The sequence below is a fragment of the Meleagris gallopavo genome, chromosome 16 (genome assembly GCF_905368555.1).
Source record: "Meleagris gallopavo chromosome 16, MGAL_WU_HG_1.1, whole genome shotgun sequence".
Lineage (NCBI taxonomy): Eukaryota > Metazoa > Chordata > Aves > Galliformes > Phasianidae > Meleagris > Meleagris gallopavo.
Genome location: NC_139419.1, coordinates 2439123 through 2463369, shown reverse-complemented (window position 1 = coordinate 2463369; position 24247 = coordinate 2439123).

Below are 24247 nucleotides of genomic sequence, written 5' to 3'. Positions count from 1 at the left end.
GGGCTGAGCTCTGCGTGCCCTAAAAGGGCTCTGATTCAAGAGACAGGAGAGGCTGGGGAAGGTCTACAAGCAGATATCTGGCTATGACACCGGGTGTCTTGGGGGTTACCTGTGGCCTTTTGTCACCTGGATGTCCTTGGCATACTGGGGGCCTGGCATGGCAGGGCGATGTTGGGCTGTCCTTGGCCAGGTGGGCATCCCTAGGAAAGAGATTTTGGGATGATCAGATGGGCAGGGAACAAATTCAAGCTATTTTAGCTCTCACTTTCCCTTGAAGCTTAAGGCATGCTTTAACCTTCAGGATATTCTTCTGTTTTCTTTCCAACATCTGATTTGAAAGGCTTTGCTTTCCAACATTCCAAATAGGAATGAAGCTGTACTTTCCCCCATGCCTTGGCTGGGGCAGTCTAACATCCCCAGCCCAAGTCCTCACATCCAAGGGAAGAGCTGTGAAGGAAGAGGTCCATCCCAGGGAGATGCAGTAGGTTTGGCTGTGCTGGGATGGAACATCCATGCTGAGCAGGGAGGGACCTGCTCCTGCCGGGCTGCCTCACCACGTCCCACCAGCCCCGGTGATTTCAGGGGTAGATTTGCTCAACTCGGTTCATCCTCAGCCTCCAAACAGCACATGGATGCCCAGAGAACAAAAAAAGAAACCTCTTCTCCACCCCTTTCAGCAACACTTCCCTTCGTGTGCTGCTGGGTTTCATGTCCAGAAGAAAGTCCCTCCTCCCCATGGAAGACAAAACCCAAGAAAGAAATCATGGGACTTATTTTCTGAGGCCAGAGTTCTAGCGGGACCTCATTTTAAACCACCTAAATTTGAGGAATATCTATTTTAAATGCGATGCTATAAAAATCTAGTAAATATTTAATTTTATTTTTATTAAATACTAAATTGATGATGGCTGACACTTTATTAAAGTGTCAAAGTGAGTGTTCCTACATTCTAATTACTTATCCTAACAAGGAGCAGCCTCGTCAGGAGCCGCGCGCTGGCGTGCGCAGGCGAGGGGCACTCCCGTTAAGTAACACCTATTAAACTATCATTTGCACCTTGAGGCATCTCATTAATATCTCAACTGGTGAGACTGCGCTGCCAGTGCCTACCTGACCTGGGGCACTGACAGGAGAAATGGCTCCAGGAGTCCTTTCCTCGCTCCAGGCTTTCCTGCACAAATAATTCCTATAAAATTAATAATGACTATGCCACTTAATTGAATTCCTGATAAATGAAGATTCTTCCAAGCCCCTTCTACGTGCGTCCAAGAGATGCAAGAGGATTGCTGCACTACACTTTGGGGAAAGTTTTGTTCTCCACCCTCCTCCTTGCTTGCTTTCTTCCTCTCTCCAACCCTCTTTCCACGCTATCTTTGTCCTCCTGCTCCCTCCCCATCATTCTTTCCCTCCTCCTCCCATACCTGCCTTCTCTTTTCTGCAGCACTTTCTCTTCTGACTCTTCCATTTGGCTCCCTGCCACTTCTCCAACACTGCCATGATTTATCTTTATGGTATCTCCACCATTCATCTTCCTTCTGTGGATTTCTCTGTCTTTTCTCTCTTATCTCCCTATCTTGCCCTTTCTCCTGGCTTCCATTTTGCTTTTCATTTCACCAATAGCGGCCTTGTTTCTCAGGTTTCCATTCAGGCCTTGGTCACGTTACCTTGGAGGAATGTTCTCGTGGTGTGAGATCTCTGTTGGATGTGGACATGGCAGCGCATCTTCAGATCCATCTGCTCACCAAGAAGAGATATCCTCCCTCAAACTGGAGATTGCCACAGCCAAAAAACTCATGGAATCTGCAGATCTCCTCTCATCCCATCTTCCCCTTGGATGAGGAAACAACTGTATAAGAAGAGGAGGAACCTGTCCTCAAGACGTGGTCAAATCTGTGACCACCTGGATGCCAAATCAGTGCAAGAAAGGTAATGGGCTTCAGCAGGGCACAACATGGAATCTGAGGGTTGTTGGTATGGAGTTGAACTACAGAGCTGTCTTTAATTCTATTTTCTGTTTCCAGCAGTAAACAGGTGCCCTGTTGGGGTTTGTCTGTTGGTTGTTGGGGTTTGCTTTTTGTCATTCCTTTAATAAAAATAAAAATACCCTCTCTAAAATTCCATTCTACTTTTGTTTCGTTCCAATTAGGAGAGCAAACTAGAAACTACACTTAGTATTAGAAACGCCAACTCGAGATTCAAAGCGAGCAACTTAAAAATAAATAAATACATAATGGAAAAAAATATCATTAAATAACACATGAATAACAAGTAATGGGATTTTAATCTTCTTGCTAGGAGAGGCTACTTCTTCAGTACTAAAGGTGACTCACAAGCAGCATCGCTCCGGGAAAGTTAAAAGTGATAATTCAATAAGACTCAAGGATTGTGTGGGACTCAAGGAGGGATAAAACAGACTTGCAGGGAGATCTCTTTCCTCTGTCTCCTAGTGATGGATGGAGCTGGAAAACCTGGTCAGTTCTGAGCTGATGAGAAATAAAACGTGATCACATCTTTGTGAACACACAGGTGGGTGGGAAGCGGCTGCTCTGTAATGATGGCTGTGAGCTCAACAGGGCTCAAGTAGAGGTTGGGCATTTGTATGGTTTTACAGTTGGGCTTTACAGCTGGACTAGATGATCTTACAGGTCGTTTCCGACCTTGTGATTCTATGATTCTATGGATAGCTATATTCCAAGTGTCAGTATTAATAAAATATTATGAATGTTAATCTTAACAATAATCAATATTTTAAAGAAGAAAGAGCAAAGAGTGGAGTATTTCTGGGTACCAGGACTCAGCCAACCCACCAGTATCGGGGCACCTGGAAAAGGCTGTGTTATCCCCAGTTTGCAGCAGAGTGCTGTGTTTCTGTTCATGCATAAACCTGTGCTGGCTTCCAGAATAGGTTGAGAGCGGTGAGATGGGAAGAGCAGGAGAATTAGGCAGAGGAAGAAGAGATCGGTTTTGCAGGGACAGTGTGAAAACAGGTGGGGAGGATGAGAAAGACCTGAAAGGATGAAGAATATGTGCGTGTGTGTCCACGAGTGCCATGGCTGGAAGCGCAGCACGTGGTGGCCCAGGACATCGGGTCGCCCTGTCTCCATCACTGAGGCAGCAGTTCTGGGGCTGGGGATGCAGGATGGGGTGCTGCTCCTGCCCTTGCCTCCCCATCCTCCTCGCACGGTGTTGGACGAGCCAGGCTGCCCTGAGCTACAGCTGCCCGGCTTCAGCTCAGTGTTTATTTTCCAGGCTGAAAGGACGCTTGTGATCCCAAAGCCCTTCTGTGTTTAGCCAGACCTCTCATTCACTTGCAGAGGAAACCCATGTCAGCCGCTCCCCTTTGTCTCCCCTGAGCTATTGCTTTGAATCTGAAAGGATTGGGTGCAGATTTCAAGGGATGTTCAGACAAAGGCTGTTTGAACAGCACTTGTGTAAATAATCCATGAAAAACTCTTTGAATAACCTCAATGAAATTTTCTCTGAATTTGCTATTCTTTTTCTCCGGCAGCAGAAAGAGGTGGAAGGGAGGGAAGGGAGGAGAGGAGGAGGGAGGGAGGGAGAAGGAGGTGGGGGGAGGACCCGCACTTTTTTCTCTCTGCCAACTTTTCCGAATGCCAAGAAGTAGTTTGGCTTAAAAAAAAAAAAAAAAAAAAAAAAAATCTCTTTGCTATTCTCACAGCTTTAGGAATAATCTCATACGGGACCTCCTCGTCCTCAAACTTCTCCGCACAAGGGGGACACCCTTGTATTTAACACAGCAAGGGCAATGCCGAGCCGGTTAATTATTAGCCTTATGGTTTAATGTTCGCTTGCTGTACATATGTAGGGAACAATTCCCCTTTAGCATGTCGTTTAGTTTGCATTAAAATGGAGATAATTGTTTTGATGCCAAATGCTCCCGTTCCCTCCCCCCCACCTCACCCCCCCAGCGCTCTTCGTACAGTTTATACAAATTACAGCCTTAAACAAGAGGGACAAAACCCCCTTTGATTTGGCTTCTTTTGAAGATATCCGAATGGAAGCCCATGCGGTGGCGGTGCTGCAGGTTTGGGATGCGCTGTGTTCCCCGCAGCAGCCCGGGACGGCTGCTCCGATTTGGGGAAGGGGCTCCGCGTGCTTTGGGGGATCTTCGGGAGCCGGTTCTGTGGATGTCCAGGAGATGGAGCAGTGTTTCTGTGGCCTCTGCCGCCGGTGCCCCTAACGAGCCAGTCTGTCTGAACTCGGAATGAATTTTGTTCCCTTTTCATCACTCTCTGATGTCCAGCTGCTCCTGTCAACACCTTCTTATAGCATGTAATTCATCGCTCAGACTGACAGCTGGGGCCGCGGGCCTGGGACCAGCTCCTCCTGCACCCACTGAGGGTCCCTGCCCTGTGCGAGGGCTTCCCTCGTCCCCTCCCGCACCTGCGGCCCGGCGGCTCTGCAAAAGGTTCCCGAGACACAACCGGGAGCAGCCCAGAGCCTGGGAACCTCGACCAGGGCTCGGGGATACCCCGTCCTAGTGGCTGGAGGAGGCTGGTGGGGAGAGCTGAGGCTGTTTGCAGGGCTCCTTTCCCCGTGTTTGATCTTGCTTTGACAGCAGGTGAAAGCAGGGGCAGCCTTCTGCCCAGAATCTGGGCTCACACCCCAATAACGGATGCTATCTGTTGTCCCATATTCCCACCAGGAAGCCTCTAGCAGGGCTTGCTGCTGGCACTGCATGAACCACACAGCTCTGGTACAGCACGAGTCCCTCTGGTGAGATCCCTCCTTACCAAACTCCCCTTCTGTCTACCAGCCAGTTTCTGATATCTATCCTTTAACTCAGCAATTCTGCCTTCGATTCTCCTCCAGCACCTTCTTGTCTTCCTATAATTTATTCTATATTTCACCCATTTCTTGTCCTCATTTACAATTCTTCTTTATTTTATTACTTTGCATAATTTCCTTTTAGGATTTGTCATAAAATATATTCTGCCACCTCGATCTTCTCATTTCTGCTCTCAAGTGCCAGCCTGTGCTCTCCTGCAACAGCTCCTGATGCCTTCCCAGCCCTGGTGCTGCACAGCCCAGCTCTGGAGGACCTGGAGAACCCCTGGGAGGGATCTTTGATATGCTGGCATGTGGTGGTGTAGAATCAACGCTTGGTGATTGCCCAGAGCTGATTTGAAAACAGCGATGGTGAAGTAAGTGAGGGTGTACTCAGTGGGTCCATTCTGGCCACGCTGACACATGTCCCATTCTCTTCACTGTCCAATCTGCCCTGAAAGGTAGGAAAGCACATGGGGAAACTGAGGCACAAAGCTCTGATCCTCCAAGGCACTTCAATGCTTTCTTCTCTTTAAAAACAAGAGTGAGGCATTTTTCTGATATTTTTCATGGTGTGACTCTGAGTCAGCTGTTCAAGGTCACGAAGGACAATGGTAGAAGGGTGGTACAAAAAACTGAATGCACATTTTCTGCAATTCATACCAGAATCAGAATCTTTTACCCAAAATATGATCAGGCAGGAGGGAGCACAGAAGGCACATCTCAGTGCATCCCTTCCCCAGAGAGAATAAAAACCATACGCAGGGAGGTGCAGTGCAAACTCTGCCGTCCCTGGTGTGTCTCCTGGAGGGGGCAGACCCAATCTGCTTCTGTGGAGCATCCCCAAGAGCAAGAACTTCAACCTCTTCTGCGGAAATCTGTGTGAACCAGCAGTCTGTGTTTCAATTCATTTTTAAGAAAGTATCCTGGTAGGGGAAAGTAGAAATGAATGAAAGCATCCTCTCTGTGCCCAAATTCTGTAGGGTTTTATCCAGCTGAAGGCGTCTTATCCAGTCTGAAGGATGTGAAATTATGACACAGCATGCTAAGCTAAGGTTCATGAGCTCTTCTGAGGGATATTTTTTGAATGAATCCTGGCCAAAAGATGGCTTTGTGCATGAGAACCACGTGGTTTCATTTGTCATCCCTTTGATTTTGAAGATCCACTTAGATATGAAGCTCCACGTAAGATTTTGAGCACAAAGCCTCAGACAGATCAGAACGGAAAACATCCTCCTGGTTCCTTGTGCTGGAAGAAAACTGCTGGCTTCATCTTCCTAACGCATTTTGTTTGTGGTTTTTTTTTCTAATATGGAGAAATCCCCACGTGGTTTGGGTTTGCAAGAAGGATTTTCCCTTCATGCGCTGCCACAACAACTGAGATCAGCCGAGGCACTCGAGTGAACGGATCCTGGATGTAATTGTCTGAGGGCTGGTGGCCAGGTTTTGTCAGAAGAGGGCCCGACTGGCTGGGTTTCAGTTCCACCTCTGCCTTGACAGAGCCTGTCTCCTTTAATCATTAGAGTTCAGTGCACGGCTTTCTCCTGGCACAAGTTGGGATTTCATTTGTTTTGGAGGAAGATTGCTTCTTTTGTTAGCCGAGGTCTTTTGGTTCCAGTTGTGTAAACTGGGACAAGGCGATCCCGTTGGCTCCAAAGAGCTTATGGCCAGGGGCGGGCCGGGCTGTCTGCTGTTCAGATTTGGGGTTGGGTTTAAATCTTCACCCGCCATCCCTGTGCCTATGGAAGCATTCTTACGACTGTAATGAGGCACGTTTTATGAACTGAGAACAAAATGAATGCGTGCTCTTCCCAAACTCGGGGCAGTCAACACAAACTCGGTGCCATAAACTGAGTTCCTGAGTAAACCGAGCGTTTGAATTTAGAGACAGAAGTGAGCGTTGCATTATTACAGCCTTGCAAAACTCCGGTTAATTCACAGTGGTGTGAAATCCATTTTTTTTAATGACTATGACACTGCCAAAATCTTTGCAGATGCAGAAACAGCTTCGCAGGAGAATTTCAATCTAACATCAACAGGAGATTTGGAAGATGAATTGTGCAAGGATCTCCTTCCTCCGAAGAGGCTGCTTTGTTTTGCTTTTTGGTGTTTGGTTTGGCTCTAATATTGTCTGTTTTATGATGTTTTAATTATTGTTGTTTATTTATTATAATCATATTTTAATTGTTTGTGTAGTGCCTTGAGCGCCTAGGCAGGGGGGCACATTATAAATTAAATTATTATTAAAAAGTTGTTATTATGTGTACCTCCTCCAAACTGAGCTAGAGCAGGGAATGCACTCAACTGCCTGGAATTAATTTCCCCCTTTTATTTTCCCTTGTCTTCTCTCTACTCAGGAGTATAGTTCAAAGGATTGGAGGGAGAAAATGATGTTTCGTTGCCTCCCCCCAGGGCTGAGTGAGGCAAGGGGAGCTCTGCTCTTGGCTCCCTTGGGTGCTGAGGTTGAAGTTAGGGAAACGGTGTGCTCCATGGACTAGGTAAGTTATTTCCTACAGCTTTTCTGCCTCCCTCCCTCCATGATCCCAAATGGCAGGCTGCTGGAAGAAACTGGTTGATATTTGCTGCGTTACAACAGCATTTGCTAATTGTTAAATTAAAAGGGGGTTAATAAGTGTGCTGATGGTGGGCTCGGAGGGGAGGAGGGGGCTGCAGCTCTGGTGGCCAGGTGAGGATGGCTGGGGCAGTGCTGCTATCCAAGCCCCTCTTCTTGCACCCTGACCTTCCTAGTTTGATGCAGATGTCACTGTGCCCACCACCAAGATCCTCACCAACCTGGAGAAATCCCAGCTGGGTGTCCACAGCTCTGAGATTCACTGCCAAGGATTCAGCCACTCGCTCCTGTTGCTGCTGCACCAGGTAGGTGCCACAACGCCTCCTCTTCTGCTTTGGCCTCTGGGCTTTCCATTGCCACAAAGCATTGACAGGTAGTCAAGACTGGTGTCAGGAAGGCCACAGCAAAACCCCCTTACCCTTGTCTGCCCAAGACCAAAGAGTACCCTTCAGGGATGCAGCTGATGGAGAGACAGATTCCCTCCGATTTATTTCCATTTACCTCCTGCAGATTTCCTCAGACCCCTCTGTGCCCACACAGTCAGCTTGTTGGTGCTGCAGTATGAATACAGGGAACCTTCCCCTCAGACAGTCAATTTTGGCAGGACTGGGACTCAGCTCAGAGATCCCCAGGCGTTCAGATCAACTTCTCCATCAAGGTCTGCATGGAAAAGAAGGATTTCCCCTCCCTCAGACCTTCTCACCACTGGCCCAGAGGCTCAGCTATGGATTATGTGTGTTCTCCAGGAACAGCCATCCTGATGCTCCTCGAGAGCATGCTGCAGGGATGCTAGAGCCAGAGGGGCAATGGGTGCTATGGAGATGGAGCCACACCAGCACCAGTGACAGCTGAGTGATGACGTGAAGGTTCTGGCTCCATTAACCATCAATTTGATAATAAACAATAAGAGCCAGATGTCATAGGAGCACCTCTATGCCTTGGTGCTGGTGGCAAGTTTCACACCTTCAGCTCTTCTAATAAGACATCATTTCATCTCGCAGTGCTCCACTCAAAATGTTTATTATAGCTACACTGATAGGTACAGTAAGATCTCATTACTTATCTGCACAATTTATTTTGGATAGATAATAGAAAAATTGTATGAAGGGCAGTTATATATTCCTACCATTTAGGAATAAAACTGTGATTTTGATTTATTCCAGTTGGTGGGCCGCTAAACAAAGTTTTTCAGCAGAGGCACAGACTTCTTTGTGCTTTCACTGGAGCATGAAAGATTTTGCTTCCTTTCAGGGCCTTCCACAGCCCTCATTTCACAGCCCACAGGGGTCTGTAGGCCACCGTTCAGAAACCACAGGGATGGCCGAGGGAAATGGGTTTGTTGCCACTGTAGGACTCCTGATGCTCAACAAACCTGCCCATGGCATAGGGCTGAGTCAGCAAAAACAGCCATTTCTGCAGGCATTTGGTGCCAGTCCTAAAAGAAGTCCTCTCTTCTGTCTCTGTTGTTGCTGTTTACCCAGAGCCACACGCTGGGCACTTTCTCCCTGCGTGATGAGCATGCATTTATCAGTCCTGCTCCGAGCGCTGCTGTGCAGCCCCTGCTCTGCCTCCTCCAGTTCCTCCAGGGAGCTCTGACAGGGGCTCAGCTGCTGCCCTGCTCCATATGCACATCCTCATCCTCTTCTTCCCCCCTCGGTGGGGAAGGAGCTGCCGTTTCCCCATCCCTCTGCAGACTCCTGTAATCCCGCACCCAGGGGCCGTTTAGCCCTGTCTGCCTGGTTTGCAGCTCAGCTCTGAAGGGTCCTAATCTGGTGTCATGTACCATTGGGCACAGAGACAGGGCAGGGCTCCCCAGGGCCGGGGTCGGCTTCTGATGGGAAAGGCTCCTGCAAAGGCTGAGCCCCTTCCCCTTGCTGCCCTTGCAGTCTGCTGTGTGGATGTGTAAAAGGACTGGGAAAGGTTATTGAAACCCAGCGCCATCGGCCGTGCTGTTATTCTGCATCTGCTTTCGTCCTCCCAGCATCCAGGCTTAAGATTTTAATGTTATTGTGTTTGTTCACGGTCATTACTTAATTGATGCTGTTTTGGCTTAAATACATTGAGCTCATCTGACTTTCTGAGTCTGTAATAGGGGAAGTAATCCTGTACCTGGATAGAATCAGCTTTAGACTCCCTGCACCACATATAATCTCAAACAGTGCGTAATTTTTATGTCTTGTGGCATTTAAGGAGAATGTTTGAGTGTGTTTGAGGCCTCTTCCTTCTGCTCTCTGTACCTAGCCTTGCTATCACTTGTGATGATACAGAGCATGAGCAAACAGGAATCCCATTGGTTTTATGGGCATTTCACCACCTCGGGTCTGGGGCTGCACAGCTCACTGCAGAGCTGCACACACAGTCTGCAGCAAGGGCTGCTGCTGGTGTTGGTGTCACTTTGGAGCTGATGTCACTTTGGAGCTGGGTGTCACTTTAGTGCTTGGGTGTCACTGCTGCCTGAGCTTATGAAAGTGAAGTAACGACCTCCAGATCTTGCTTTTCCAGAAGCAACCAGATGTAAGTAATCCAGAGGTAAGCTTTTAGGCTGATTTATCAGCCTAAAGGAGGGGATAGCAGAAGAGTTTTGTTCTTAACTTTCCCTAAGGCATTTAAACATGAGCTTCAGCCTAAGCAAACCGTGGCCATCCTTTACTCTTAGTGCCACGCTCTTGCTGGGATAACAAAAAGGATAAAAACACCTTTTTTCAGGGGTTTTGTCTTGAATCAGGAGGATGTGAGGTTCTCATAAGGCAATGCAGACAAACCCACACGCCTCCATGGCACGCTGATCATAGCAGATAGGATACATGCAATACACTGCACAGCCCTGCCATAAACCCCACTCATCTGCACTGCCCTTCCCACAAATCCACCTCCAGTGGGACTTCTCCCAGGGCTGCAGACTCCCATGGGACACAGAGAGGGGTCTTTTTGAGGCCATGTGCCCAGGGTGGGCTCCCTTCCACCAACCCACACCAGCTCGTTGCCCTGCCCTTGGCCCAGCACGCACAGGTTGCAGTCCGTGTCCCCATCCTCAGCCCTGCTGTGCTGGAGAACCCCCTTCCCACCTGCCATGGAGACTCAGACCCAGAGATTTACACTTTCCCGTGGAGTTCCCCTGGATTTACAAGAGGGCAGGATTTGACCTGCAGAGTTTAACAATGGTTGTTAACCTTGACTGTGATCAAATTAGACCAGAGCACGAGCTGGCTGTCATATCAGGAGCTAAGTGGCCACTTGCTTGGAAAATAATATTCATTGGTTTTCTTTTGCATTTACATTCCTTTTCCTGTATGCTTTGGCTGTGTCTGTGCTGGGGAGGGATCAGCAGGATAACGGGGGTTTCCAACCCAGATGGGCTCCATCCTTTTTATCATCTCGCTGGAGCCAGAGGAGCTTTTAAAGGAGAAGAAATGTTTTTCAGGCCCTCTCCATGCTGCCACTCTTCAAATACGTCTGAAGCTGTTTTTCCCAAAGCCTGATGTGTTTGTAAATGTTTCAACTTCAATGTGACTAAACGTTCAGCTCTTGCAGGTCTGCAGCACAGCTCCTTGTTGGCCTGGCTGAAAATCAAACCAATATGAGCGTTCTCATCCTGGAGCTGGGCTGAGCTCCTGCCAGCCATCCCCAGTGCAGACAGGTCCTCAGTGTGTCTCCTTTCAGACAGGAAACACCAATGGCCAAAAAGCTAAAAATGACAAATGTGGCTTCCTGCCTTGAGTAGGATGCGGCTGGGGTGGGCACAGCCCGGCATTTGAAGGGTTAAAGAGGCTGTGTCCTTGGTGACATGTAATTTATGATCTTGTGAATCCTTTTTTAATTATTTTGCTGTGACAGAGGTGGAAATATCCAACTTCAAACGACTGGCTTTATTGATATGCTGCTATTTGTGCCTCTGTGGAGGAACAATCCCATAAAAGCAATAAATTAGAAAACCCCTGTTCTCATCGGAGAGAGACAGACTTTCTGGCTGGGAATGAGAGGCCTGGTGCAAAGGCATTCCAGCTCCGTGAAGGGGGTCCCTGTGATCTGTGCTGAGCAGCCTGTTCTTGAACCAGTCGCTTGGATGCTTATCCACCAGCCCGGCCATAAAGCCCCCACCTCCAGGCCAGGCTCATTGCATGGGGCCAGGGCTTGGGGTTTCGTCTGCATCCACAGTTTAACAGCTGTCAAACGTTTATGGCCTTGTGGCTGTTTGTATTGGTTGGTTATTTACTCTATTTTTCCACCGGAGCAGCCAGGAACACCCACAGCCATGGTATGGTTTGTGTTCCAGCCGCATTGGACCATAGGGTCCAACCAGCCCATGGCATGTGAGCAAGTCCATTCCCCTCTGTGCAGACAGGCACAGTCAGATGTGGAGCAAAAGTGCCATAGGACTGATCCTGAAGCCCAGCAACACCCACCGACCCGACCCCACGTGTGAGAGCCACTCAGCCTTGCTGCAGAGCAGGCAGCCCAGTTCTGCAGCGCACCCTGGCAGAAGTCAGGAATGCTTTTGCTGAAGTTGCAGCCACTTCACAGACTCCAGAGGTGATACGAGAGAAAGATGAATTAGTCTCTGAGTATTTACCTGCCGTTGATCTAATTCCGAGATGCTGCTGTAAATGGGATATTGCTTTTGACTTACACAGACGCTGGATCAAGCCTACAGCGATTAACATTCAACACCTGTGCTTCAATCAAGCTACTTTTCTCTAGTAATATCATTTATGCTGAAACTTCATCTCCTTCAGTCACTGATCTTCAGGCTTATCTGCCTTAGCCTGGTGTAAATCCAGGGTAACCCTGTTCTTATTGGAGTTATTCCTGATCAGCACTGGTTTAAATGAAATCCGAATGTGACCCACAGATGACACCATTTCAGGGCCTTGCAGAGGTCAGAGCTCATGGTGTCAGTTGCCTCACCCGTGCCAAAAACAAGCACAGCAAGGTGGTAGAGTTGCTGTCGCGTCTTGGTTAATTGACATGGAAGAATCTTAAATGTTCCATGATTACAGGAAGTGTTTTCATCCAGGTAGGAACCACACACCTCCATGCTGGCCTATCTGAGGGGTTTCTTCTCTACAAATCCATGAAATTCCCAGGCTTGGCAAGCATTGCACTGGGAGATTGACTGGGAAATGGAGATTATTTCCCATCCAACAGGAGGGCAGGGAAGAAATCCCGGCTTTGGGAAACTGCATCTCTTGATGGATGAGTTTATCATCACACGGACAGCCCATCTCCAAGATGGGAGAAGCCTTCCCATGCTATCTCAGACCTGCAGCTCAACGTTTCCCTGGCACCCACCACAGACGGTGCCTTCAGGTGGGGTGAGCACCCACACAAGCTGCACACTTGGCCAGAATCGTCCTTTGCTGCATCTTAGTCCCATCTTGAAGGTCACCAGCGAGGTCAGGCTAGGAGAAACCAGCATCTGGCACTTGGCTGGTCCTTCTGGGCATGTTCACACCTCCGACCTTGGGTCCCCTCAAGAAATCACCCCACTAGAGGGCACTGGGAGTCGATTTTCTGGTCCCTCTTGGAGTTTCAGCTCTTTATTTGAGTTTCTCCTTGCTTAGCGTTCTCCCCACCTCTCCCTCCTCTTTGCTGGCCAGCTCAGACTGTTTAAATTGGAAATTATTTGTATTACTGTCTGTAAATAATAGATGAGGGAGTGAAGTGGAGTTGGTGTCCCTTCCATAAACTCCTCCTCACTTTAATTAGTGCGAAACAGCCTGGTGAGAATGCGAGCTGCCTTGATGCTGGTAATTAAAATTGAAACCACTGAAAAGCTGCTCTATTTTTTATCGGAGCTGCTGTTCGGAGCCGGGAGCCTGCGGACGGCTCTGCAGTAAAGAGTGATAATGAAGGTGTGAATTCCCGGGGGGAGGAGGGGCAGCTGTAGCGATGGCTGAACTTACACCAGATGAAAATGCAGGAGCAATTAGAGGTGGCTGTGTACAAGCTGGGCATTGGAGATTAGTTGGCACCTTGGGAACGTGGCAGGGAGGGACAAGGAAGGGGGAGGGATCTCTTTTTCCATTTTGAACAAATGTAATAACAAAAAAAAAAAAAGGGGGGGGGGGAGGTTGGCAACTTACAATAGAGACAAACATGCACAGCGTCCTTGCTGGCCTTCCCGAGTAAGGGATGAAGGGAAGGCGGAGGACGGGGCTGCAGTACTGAGCATTTGGGTGGTGGGATGCAGCAGGGCCCCTCTCCTGGGGGCACCGGGGGGTCTTGGCGGCACAGGCACAGCCTGGCCTCGGCCCCTGGGTGTGCTGCTCCTGAACGTGGGCTCCGTGCATCTGAATTTCTGTTTCCTTGCTCCTGCCCACAGGGCTGAGCCAAAGCTCGCTGCTGTCCGTTGGATGGTTCCTCTCATCTGCAGTTAGGTGTTGGATCAGAGCCCGTCCCTGAAAAATCATAACCGTTAACAGAGGTGTCTGGGAGCGATCGCAGCAGTGATGGGAGATGGAAGAGCACCAGAGGGGCCCTTTGTTACTGCGAGCCAAGGAGGAGTTTGGGAAGAGCCGCTCCAAGTACTCAGACATTGTTATTAATTTCTTCCCTGCTTCCTGCACTGCTGCGTTCATCTTAGTGTGGGCTTTGCTGTGCAGCAGAAAAGATGTCTGTTAATAGAATGCATTCAGTCAGAGCTGCAAGCTGCAAAATCCTTCTTCTGTTTGCAGCCACCTCGGGGTGGTTGCCACACGCTCCCTGAGAGGATGAGCACGTGGGATGGGTGCCCCCACCCAGCGGGCAGCTAATTACAGCCCAGCTCGTTAGCTGTCCTATGGGAAATTAGTCCCGGCCCTGGGGAACACACAAACCAAATTGTCTTCATTTGGATAGATTGGAAGTTTTAGAAAAAGGAAGTTAAAGAGACGGTGAATAACCATACAGCAAAACAGCTGTGGTTTCAGATGGTCGGCCCCCGGGTTCTTCTTGAGTCATGAGTTGCTTCCAGAGCTTCCACTTCAGGCTGTAACACCATTCTCATTGCGGGGTTGGTTTATGGAGGAAAAGGGATTCTGATCAGCTTTCACTGGAAAGTTCAGCCCGCTGATGGACACATAGCAAACTCCATGCTTTTGTGGAATTAGCATTTGCTAGTGAAAGTCTGTCTAGTTGTGGCACTCAGCTCTCATATCTTCTCTTTATCACTGGCTCACAGTAACAAAAAAGTTCTGCTCTTTACTTTAAATCACTTGATCTCCTGATGGAAGAATTGGAGGGGAGACTGAGGGCAAAGGAAGGAGGTGAGCTGAGATACCCGTGGGAAGCACTTTGCTGATTTGTAGTTAATAGATATTCTCAGGGTGACATTGATTCAGGTACAATGGACTGCCCACGGTGCCAATGGGTGCTGAGCATACAGGAGAGGACGCAGTGATTCATATTTACCTCCTGTCCCTACCTACAAGTTTCTAAGGTTTCTCTGTGACTTCATTTGTACAGAATGTGCATCCCTTGGAGAGGCTCTCTGCAGATTATAAACTCTGGCAATTAATAAACTCTGGGGATGGGCAAGTTTGGATTCACGCGGAGCTTAGAGACGCCAACGAATTGTGGATTAAGCATTTGTTGACTGCTGTGTAATAGGCTCTATTTTCTCACCTGTAAGGCATGCCACAAAAACGTGATTGAACAGATTTCAAATCTAGGAGTGAGTTTTTCCAAGCCCTTGGGACACATTTGTTTAACACCTTGTTTTGCACAGCGGTCGGTGGCTGTTGCTGGTTAACCAAAAAGAAGGAAGAACAGATTCGTATCCTGAGTCACCCCATGTCCAAGTATTTGGGGCTCTGAATGTGTCCTGATGCTTTTCCGAAGTTTTCAAGAGATCTGACCTCTCAATATGTTGGAAGGAAATAAAATAACTCTTTAGAAATGCTTATTTCCTTTACTGCGAGTTAGGAAATTCCCAGGGACAAAATCTTATTAGGATAGAACTAAGTTAGAAGATAAATTGAAATCCTTTGATTGAAAGTATTGTTATTAAAAAGTTTTAATTATTGAGAAGAAAATGTAGGAAAGGCACTCAGAGCTAACATAAAAATGATTGGAAACTGGTAATTAAAACAAAATGCTTGGAAATTAAACATCCCAAAATATGAAAATGCAAACTCGGCTCTGATTCATTACAGAGCTTAAAACCTGGGATTGCTGTTCGAGCTTTGGATGGTCAGTTTGATTTCCACAGGTCTGTATCAATGCTGGAAGTAGGGCAATGGCTGCAGCCCTTTTCTGTCTGAGACCACCAGGTTTCACATCCCACCCTTGTTCTCCACTTTCCCATCTCTCTCCACGTTCCATTTAAATTTCTAATTCAAAGCAAATCTTGCCCCATCCTCTCTGGAGGCAGTCAAGGCCAGGCTGGATCTGGGCAGACTGGTCTAGTGGTTGGTGACCCTGCACATAGCAGAGGAGTTGAAACTAGATGGTCATTATTCAACCGGGCTATTTTATGATTGTATGATCCTGACTCAAGCAGTATCTGGATGCTACGTTCCCTAAATGTTTTTAAGCCACTGCAGTTCCACTCATTCAGATACTCAATGCCTTCTCAGCACCAATACCATTATTTTCAGTGAAGAACATAATATATCCCAGTGTAGAGCATCAATTTCTGCTCAGCAATGGTTGCTTTGCTCAAGAGACAGCCTAAAGATTTCTACACAGAGTTCTCCAGAACGTCCTTGGCATCTCCCAGCAGTGCCTCTGCATTTCCTCAGAGCCCTTCCTGAAGGCAGCTGACATCACACTGCTGCTACAGTCAGTGAGCTGATCTGGGGCTGTATGGTCACCAAAATGCAATGAGGAAGAGCCCTGCAAAAGGTAGGAAGTGCAAGCACAGTTCTGTAGGCGTTTTTAATACCAGGAAGGCCATCAGCTCTCTGCTAAGCAGAGCCAGGCAGGACCCATTTACTTACTAACATATTCTTTCTTAAAAGCTTTGCAGTTTCTACATTACCAGAGCAGTGAATGTCACCTTGCTGACTCTTCAGAAGGAAAGATGGCCTCGTGGCTGCCTTGGGCACAGCTGGGGGACCCCTCAGTCCCATTCAGGGCAGCCATGGCTCTGCTCTGCTCACCGTGCTCTTTCCCAGGAGAGCAAGCAACCTTAGACTTGGAAGAAGGTAATTTAAATTGGATGTGAAGTTGTTGCTAATTTAATGTTTATCCAATAACAAGGACTTTGCAAAACCCCTTACCTTTTCATGAGCCTCAGGTAACACTGTCAATTCATAATTGCTATGATCCCTTTATCCTGTGGTTTAATAAATAATTTACCTAAATTATTAAAATGAAAATTTCAACATTATTAAAAATTAACCAGGTTAAATGAGCAAACAGTAAATAGTGCTGGGCTTGTCCTGCGTGACAGGAGTCCGCAGCTCTCATTGTCTTTTTCCCAGGCACACAGCAGACCTGCCTCCCCCCACTCCCTCCCTCTCTTCTCCACTTTCACAGCCCTACTCTCGTCTTTCACAAACTCTGCTGCACCCACTCCTCTCCTCCTTGGTTGTCTCCTTCTTGACGGCCTTTCATCTCTGTGTCCTCTCCTGCACTCCTGCTTTCCTCTTCCTTCCCTGGAAGCCCTTCCCCCATCAGCAGCCATCCTGCTCCTTGCAGCACGTGTCGTTCCACACATATGTAGCACAAGATGCCTGGCGTGCCTTTTTGTGCCTTCTCTCTATGATCCGTGTCTGGCAATGCTGTCTGGTGCCAGGAAGACAGAGATCCAGGAGGAAACACAATCTCCATGGAGCGGAGAGCTTGTCAGATCTTCAGGAGATGGGCTGCTTCCAGTCACAAAAAATGTATTAAGATCTGACTGCTTTTAAAGGGCCGTAGCTCTGTCATTTTTAATTGAAACATTTGGTTCGCCCAAAATGAAGTGCTCCATCTCTCAAGCTGTATCCCTTGCCAGATATATATATTTTTTCTTCTCTGTAATTCCTGCTGAACTGCTCCTTCTGCTGTTTTCTGGCACAATTCCTTATGACTGAAAAGGGTTCATCATCACCCAGGCTTCATCCCACCCATTTTCCCCTTCAGCACATGGCAGTCCTGGAAATGGCATTCTTCACCCAGAACACTTGCACGAATGCAGAGCTCACAGCACACAGATGACTTCTCCCTACAACCTGGAGAAGTGGCACACAGCCCCTGCTAAGGCAGAGTTGGGTGCTGGCAGAGCACCAGCCAGCCTGCCCCTGGGTGCCCATAGCACTACAAGCATCCCATGCAGATATCTGGGCACCAACAATCATAGGCTCCTTAATGTGTTCTAATAACACTCTTTTTTTTTTTGGTGTGTGTTTCTTTTTGCTGCTAAGAGACCACTAATTGAGAAAGGCAGTATTTGCAATCAAGATTAACTGTGTAGACAGAGGGGTCCAGGCCTTTTCTGAGCAGCCCTTTTAGTACCCAGCGCTGTTACAGCTCCAGGATGGGAGATGAGGAGGAATCCCAGCTGCATGCTAGAGCAGAGGGGTTGTGAGCTGCTTGGATGACTTGACTGGAAGCTTTCCAGGAGGCTGTACATGGAGTGCCTGCTCTTGCAATGCAGCCCAAGAGGTGAAGCCCAGAGGGTCCGGTCAGAGTGAAGGCAAATGGATGCACTGTGGCAGCAGCGAGACCCACAGCCAATATAACATGGGAGCTCTGTCCGTGGGGAACGCGGCAGTTATTGACTGTGCCATCACATGGCACGGCCCTTCCTTCCACAGTCAAGGCTGGTATCTGAATTACTTTGGATTTTAACCACAATTAAAGAGCTAATCAAGGTCAACAGCTCCTTTCAAATACAGTTTAGCAGAAAATCCTAATGCAGGAATTACACAAATTGATATTGTCAATATAATGGATTCAAACCAATTGTGCTAAACAAGGTTGTATCAAGTCTGCACTCTGTATTAGGTGAGGGCTAATTCTGTCTAGCAGCAGTGGAGGCGAACAGAAAAACAGATACATCAAGCCTTCACAGTTTGGATTTATTACTGAGGTGATTTTTACCCCTCGAAAAGAATTCATTAGTCTAAGAAAACAGTGCAGTTCTGAGGATTTTGCTCGATTCAGAATGCAGAATGTGTAAAAATTGCACACACACAATGTGTTGCTCTAATACATAGGAGACACAAGGAATGACCTGTGAAGAGAAGGGCTGAGTCTGGAGGATAAATCTAGCAGCAAAGTTTTGTGAAATCACATGGAAACGAAGGACTGTGCTCAGGTACCCAAATGTTCTGTGCTACTTGAAGCATTCTGAGGTATCTGAGATAGCAGGCATGGCTGGCAGATGTGAGAACAGACTTGGAGAAAACCCAACTCTTCCAGCATGGCAAGTGCTCTAGAGCATCTTGGATGGACCCCAAGAGTTCTAACCCTCAGAAATCAGGTGACAGCTTAGCACTGAAGGTAACCTCTTGTTTGCCTTTCTTCTGAGACACTTCAGGGCTTCACCGCCAACAGCAACATCTGATTTTGTGTCCCAGGTGGTCCCCTGGAGCCTCACTGCTCCTCTTTAGGTGCAGGGATTCAGAGGTACATCTGAGGTCACTCAGGAACTCCTTCCCTTTGTGTTGGCTCCTGCTTTTTGATTCCTTTCCTCATGGGAAATGCATGGAGGGACCCCTGCCCTTTCCCCCATCCTCAGGGCTGCTTTGGGGTGGTGGGACATGGTTGGCCTTTCCGGGGTCCGTGTGAAAGCAGTGAAACGGGAACATGAAGGTGGTAATGGAGTGGAAGCAGAGCAGGGAAAGCCTTGCTGATGGATTATTAGGCACTGTCAAAGTTTCAATAGAGTGGAAAACTTGGAGGCCGAAGTGAGTAGTAACCCATGAAAAATCACCTCTTCCTTTTCCTGTTTGCGGCAGGGCAGCGTGTCCTGATCAAAGCCACCCATCACTGCATGGCCTCAGTCGCACGATTTACGAGGCACTGGGGCAGCAGCCCATTACCAGCCCCGGTAATTCATTGCAAGGGCAACAGGAGGTGTAAATCCCCTCCCCTCCAAACTTATGCATTTACCTAATTGTCTTTGAATTGCTGGACATGGACATCAGAAGGGGTGGTGTTGTGAACGATGAGGGCCGTGAGAGGTGCAGTGGGATGGAGCAAGGGCTGCGGGTCTGTCGTGCTCATTGTGGGTGGGAAAGGAATGACCCAGGAGGCAGACCCTCTTTCTTCTGCACCCATTAAATAGTAGAACATCTCATTGGTTTTAATTGCGTTTTCGCCTTCCGGAGTTCCTCTTGGCTGTTTGCCTTGGGATTAGTGTTGGAGAAGGAGAATGCTTCGTGCTCACAGGGAGACCTCTGTGTTTTTAGGGCCTGTGAGACATTGTGCTTCACACACCTGGTAGTTCCTATTGCTAGCAGGGCTCAGAACCACCAAAATCATTGATGGCAGCAGGCAGCACCAGCTGCAGGGAGATGTGAGGCTCCAGTATGCTTTGGGACCTCAAGATGCAGTCACCTCTATGTGTGTAATATCCATCTACAACTCTTTCACCTCACTGGCAGTGCTCAGACATTCTGCTTTCTCTTACTGTCCTCTGCGAAATTCCTACAGTCAAAAAAAAAAAAAACCCAAAACTTTGCAAAAAGCAAATGTTACTGTTCTCCAAAATCACTAAATATTGGATTTGCTCTTTATTTTCTTTTTTTTTTCCTGGCTATTCTATCCATTTGCTCTCACTCTCTCTCTGTCTTCACCCCTCCTCAATCTATCAGCTCCCCTCTTCGATTTTCCTTTGCCCATTCTCACCTTGTCCTCTATTTTCCCTGCACTACTGCCTTTCTGCTCTTTGAGCTTGGCTCCAGCTGTTCCTGCCTTTCAAAATGGTCCTTTTCCATTTGCTCTTCCCTGACTTTCCTCTTTTTTTTTTTTTTTGGTATTCCCTATGTAAATTCTCAGCTCCATAATGTAAGCTAATATTTGATATCAGAAAACTTCCCCTCAGCTATGTGAGTACATTTAAAATAACTGTGCCTTTAAAAGAAAACTTTAAATGTGAACTAAACTTCAGCTGGAACTAAATCCTCATCAGAGGTGTTTGCCTGTAAGGGCAGCAGTTCAGATAAACAGGCCCCGAAGCAGAAATAGGAGGCTCACCAACAGTATTCTGTAAGTAGGATAAGATAGATAAGTGGAGTGGTCTTGAAAAAAGGGGACAGGGCATCCACCAGCTACAGATGGATGAGGCCCGAGTGCTTCCTGCTCCTCCTTGCAGAGAAAATGCTGGCCCTTAAAGCATGACCAGGAATGAGAATCTGCAACGATCCTTAGTTAAAAGATAATAGAGAGGGGGTAAATGGAGAGAGAGTAAAGTGCAAATGAGACGAGACTGGCGTAGCTGGGAGAAAAGGGCATTGTTGGGGTAATGGTTTGGAAGGAAATCGATGCGATTTGGGTTCGTAAATTCTTCTGAATCTCGAAAAATGTGGTTTAGGCACTTCAGTGTTGTTTTGGTGTGGAGCTTCACTGCTGGCTAAGAGGACTGAATACAGAACTGTAGCAGCTCCATGAATTCTTCGTAGTAGGGGAAAGGAAAGTTTAGGACACTTTGCCATTTCTGACTTACTGGAAAGCAGACCTTAGGCTCACATTTAGCTCATATTTGTTATTTTCCCAGAAACGAGCCTGGTAAATATTCTTGGATGTCGCCATGGGAGTTGCTGCTGACTCTGGGCTATGATTCATATCCATCTCTAAAGGCACATGCTTGTCCTCTCCAATCAAAAGGGAAGAGGAGGAATGACATGAAGTCTCCTAGAAAACACTGGGAAATCAAACAGGGCTATGAGACACCAAACCTGGGTCCTGAAACACATCTGAAATCCATCAAGACCACTGCTCCTGCAGTGCTTTGTTGTCTGTGCCGTAACACAACATCCTACGGGGAGGGAAAGTCATCTTATGGGCAAGGGGAAGAATTCTCTGCGGTTTTAAGAGGTTGGCTGGGAATTAAGAGAATACTTTATGGTGGTTACACTCTGAATTTATAGTTTCCTCCTCTTGCTTTTTAATGTTATCCTGCCAAATTACCTATGGTTTGTCCCGTAACTACAAGCTACCCTGTGGTCTGACATGTCCCAGCACGACCTGGGACACATAAAAAAGTGAAAACCAAGCAATCTGTCAACATTTCAAAGAGGAGAAGGGTTACACCTCAAAATGTAGATTATTTTCTGCACCCAAACTCTAATTCTCCAGGCTCTTGGGTCAGCACTTAATACATTTGCCCTCTGTTATGATCAGACAATGGTGGCATTTAGGTGCAGATCAGAACTTTCTCACTCCAAAAATGTGACTTGGGCTCCCTGTTTTCAAAAAAACCCGTGGCTGTAAAGTTCAGCAAACATCTACAGCTTATTCATCTCTCTGTTTCACCACCTGGAGATCCGAGCCATTCTGCACACCTGTTCTCAAGAGGTAGAAGAAGGTTCATCACCAGTTTCATCATCAGTATCTCCCAGAGGTTCAAAGCTCAGAGGGGCACCTACTCAGAGCAGTCCTTTTTCAGGAGTAAGCAAAAACAGCATATTTGTATCTGCTAAGATGAAAGAGTCCTAGAGTATGACCAATTCATTTTTGTCCTGGTGGCAGAGGAGAAGAGAAAATCAAGTCTTCTCCATGGGTGGCACTCTTAGCATGAATTTTGTTTCAGAAAGTGTTTCTCTATACATCCTGAGGTCTGCCTATGCCTGTCTTTCTGTGATGGTCCTTCCCCATCTCTCCATCTCTCTCTACGCAGGTGACCTCTTCTTCATCCCTGTCTCCCCCAGCAGAAAACATGGGAGCTGGGGCTGCCACGTGTGGGCTTCCAGCAGAGCTGTTCCCTGTGGTCACCTGTGAAGAGATCACCTGTGGCCTCAGTGGTGGGAATGCTCTGCCCTCCCACATTCTGTGTTCCAGCAGCTCACATGAATGAGTGGCCATAAAACAATTAGAAGGTTTGAAGTTTCCCATGCCTCAGTAGATACAGACAGGACAACTCATCTGTTATTGCAGCCCCAGTGCACAGCACTTTGTAATGCTAAGCAAATGATGTGGGGAATCATGAACTTGGCAACCCCTCCTTGACCTTTGCCTGAGTGTAGGGTCATCCCCAATATCCGGGATGGCTGCTGGTTGAGCTCATGTACCAGCCTCTTTCAACCACAGTGTGGGGAACCCAAGCATCCCGACCCAAGGCATGGCCTGCCAACTCAAGCATTAAAAATTAATCCTGGTAGGACTTGCATTGCCCCACCTCTGGAGCAGACGTAGATTAGGGATTTGCTCTCCTGAGCTGACCATGTGAAATCAGGCCCTGGAATCAACTCCCTGCAGCTCATCCATATCTCATTCATCTCTTTGGTGCTTTGTCTTTCATCAGATGCTGCTTGCCCTTTCTGGGAAGTTTTCTTCCTTCTCCTCCTAGGGGATTGCAGGGGGACCTGGAGGGCACTCAGGTGCTGGATCCCAGGCTGCAGATTTTTGGGAAGCCCAGAGGTGGGCACTTTGGGACACCTATTGCTATGGTAGAAGTCCTGGCTGTGCCCAGGGGTGCTGAGTGTGATGCTGTCCTTAATTCGTGTGGTTGTTCCCAGTCAGCAGCATCTCTCACAGGGACTGCAAAGTAGCCAGTGTGCCACAGCTAGATTGAGCGGACAGATTTAATTAAGTTGCGATTTAATTACCTATCAGCATCCCTATTTAATAAAGCTCAGGAGGATTTTAATTTAAAAAAATAATAATAAATAAATGATATGGCCTGTCACGGAATGGCAGCAGCATCTCCCAGTCCAGGTGCAGGACCCAGGTGGGCAGGATGGCATTGTGGGCAGCGTTCCTGGCATCACTGTGGTGTCCCCGATAGCCTATAGCACAGTGGTGTGGATGTGGCTTTATTTTAAAATCGAGGTTTGCTTTTGGCTCATGAAGCCAAGGGCAAAGTGCAGAGCCAGAGCTGGATGTGATCCTCGGGGCCAGCAGGACTTGGGGAGGTTTGGATGTGACATTGTGCTTTGATTTCTCAGCAGTAAGTTAAGATACCAGCTAATAACTGACCGTGCAAGAGTCTCCACAAAGATTTTCAGCCACTTGAGCACTTTAGCCACTATCTCTTTCCAAGCTCCTCCCAGTCTCGTTAACTTATACACAACATTCATCTCACTGCTTTGCTGAGGATGGCTCCTAAGGGTTCCATTCTGCTTCAGGTTTTATTTCTTTTGGGCCAGCCCCAGCCCTGCAACAGACAAACACTGCTGTAACCCCAGTGAGACCCCGCAGCTCGGATGCTGGATGGGACCCCCGGCCTTTGCCACCAGCGTGGCTAGGTTTCTCATTCTGCTGTCTGCATTCATCCTATTTTCTGTTTTAGAGTTTTTCTTTAATGGGGACTCACCTGGGAGCTCTGCATCTCGCAGGGTCCCATTGCATCTCCCCACAGATGAGGATGTGTCAACACCAACTTTAACATCTCTTGAACTGTTATAACTGTAAGCACACCACGAGGGAGAGAGACAGAGCTTTTAAACAACAAAAATGAAGGAAATCCCAAACCTTCCCCTAGACACCAGCTTCACAGCAGCAGAGATCCAACCCAAGCCCTAAAACACCCCTGAGAGGTGCTTCCCACCTGCACCATTTGGCTTTCCCAGTTCTTGCTCCAGCTTCTGAACAAGCAAGGATTTGGGGACGCACTGTCAGACACCCCTCACTAAGGTGCTGGTCTACCCATCCCCTCGCTCTCCAATGGGGACATCAGCCATGCTGCAGAGAACAGACCTTGATATTTCTATTGTTTCGTGGTAACAGCACCTGTCCTGAGACCCCAGGCCTGACAGATTGACATAACAGGTTAATAAGTGCTTTCCACTTCTCCTAAAGGCTAATTAAATATTAATC